The sequence below is a fragment of the Nematolebias whitei genome, chromosome 7, assembly GCF_014905685.2.
Source record: "Nematolebias whitei isolate Nwh7 chromosome 7, NemWhi1, whole genome shotgun sequence".
NCBI classification, from domain to species: Eukaryota; Metazoa; Chordata; class Actinopteri; order Cyprinodontiformes; family Rivulidae; genus Nematolebias; species Nematolebias whitei.
In genome coordinates, this window is record NC_056504.1 from 11,456,426 (window position 1) to 11,458,736 (window position 2,311).

A 2,311-nucleotide genomic window follows, 5' to 3' on the forward strand; every position below is an offset into this window, starting at 1 on the left:
AAAATATTGTTCACTATTGACCCATTACAAGGTCGACTAGACAGTATTTTAACTAGAGTTGATGAAAAACTGGAGTTGAAATGATCAGAGTCTGTTCCTTTGTTATGTCTAATGCTCCTTTTTTCAGACAGACAATTTTTACTTAAATGTGTTTACTGCAGTTAAAATGACACACTGATTTTGCTTTGTCTTACATAAAAACGTTCAAAGGTCAAATCATTCCTCTTCTTATTTTGTTTAATGTCATTTGACTCTGCAGGTCATCCCTGAAATTCTGATGCACAGAATCACAAGTCCAAGTGTGAACTGTGTCACAGAGTAAACACAATAAAAACATGTATTATCTGCAGCATTGTTCATTAAAATGATTGAACACTATTAATGTAGTACAGAAAATATACATACAGTAGGCACAAGTTTGATGAGTTTCTGGTTTCTTAATAATTCAACATTTTTCAGTCAGGTCATCTGGACAGTTTCTTTTTGTGTGCTGAAACGTTTCACCTTCCATCCAGAAGGCTTCATCAGTCAAGGAAACACACAACAAAACTGATTCTTCCACCAACAGCTTACTCCAAAGTGGAACAAACCAGTTATGTTGGTGCTAAGATGGTCTCTTTGGCACACCCCCTCCTCCATTGCCGGCCCTCTTCCTTGTTGACAGTCGTGTCAAACTGGCTGAAAACACTTAATGATATTATAGACCATTGCATTAGGTAATACATTCAGCAAGTATTTTTACTGTTAATACTTGAAGTATTTTTACAAGCAAGTACTTACTTAAATAAAAATGTTAATGTGGCACTTCTATTTTTACTAGAGTACATTTTTGTCTTTTTATTTGTACTTTTACTTAAGTACAGTGTTTAGGTATTTTCTCCACCACTGCATACTGTACAGGACCATTCATTCATACATTCATTCATTCATTATCTTCACTCACTTCTCTGTGCAGGGTTGCAGGAAGCTGGTGTCTCTCTCCAGCAGTCATTTGGCGAGAGGTGCAATGTGGACAGGTCCCCAGTCCATCAGGGGGACATAGAGACACAAAAAAATCACATTCTCACTCATTTCTACAGACATTTTAGAGTTACCAGTTACCAACATGACTTTTTGGAGAGGAAACTGCAGTTCCCATAGAAATCCTCACGGCTGCTGGGTCTTTTTACAGCCACAACCTTCTAGCTGAAAGGAAACAGCTCTAAACCATCTAGAACAGCAACAAAAGAAATATATTAAACAGCATGAGGTTTTTGCAGCTTTGTGAATGTAGAGTGTGCTTAACTATTATGTTTTATTTATGATATTGCTGTGCTACACATTGCCATATTGACAAAATTTTCATCTGAACAGGTAGGGCTTAAAAAATAGCATGTCACGTACAGTGCCTGGCTGCTTGTGCTTTTATTTATTTATTTTTTTTTTTTAGTAAAGGTCAGATACAATTTCATGGTGTTTTTCCAAGATTATGTAGAGTTCACAAGTGCAGCGTGGCCTTCAGGCGGCATGTCAGAAACAAATCATTGTGATGCAAGTCCAGACCTGCCCCCAAACACCGAATGATGCACAGAACTTACCTGGAGTATGAATGAGAGAAGGAAACTGTGACTGTCTTGTCTGAACTGAAAGTCAATCACAACACATACTATGAGTGCTACCAGGGCAAAGACCAGATTTTTCACAACCTTTTTTATTTTGTTTGTTTTGTTTTAATGATTTCAAGTCTGTCGTTCTCAACAAAAGAAAATTTAGTTTGAAGAATAAAACTTTTTACATTAAAGAAAAACTAAAAGACCTTCCTGGAGTTCACAGACAAGTTCATTTATTTCAGCTCACCTTTAACACAAAAAAAACTTTAAGACTGATTTATGTGTTAACTCATTACTTGGCTCAGGCTGTTCTACATTATCCTTGCCTTCAAGGACTCTACGCACAAATTATTTTTTGATTCAGATGAAACAAACAAAAAATCACTGTCCTTTTCATTGGAACGTGTTGCTAAACAACAAAAACTGTAGCTTTTTAAAGTAAAAAGACCCACTCAATTATATACATTACTGTGAATCTCCATGGAAAACGTTGTGCAAACAAAACAAAAACCAAGAATACCACATTAAATTTAGATGTTCCTTTGTTTCATTTTTCTCCCGTTATTTTTGAACTTTTGCAACGATTTGACTGAACTCATCAGTCTGAGATTACAGAAAAACTTAGTGTCTGAAGGGTGCAGGTGGTTCCAAATTCCACTCGTACCCTTTAAGCTGCCTCGTTATTTTGTATGCAAATGACAGTCACAAGGGCAAGCAGAAGG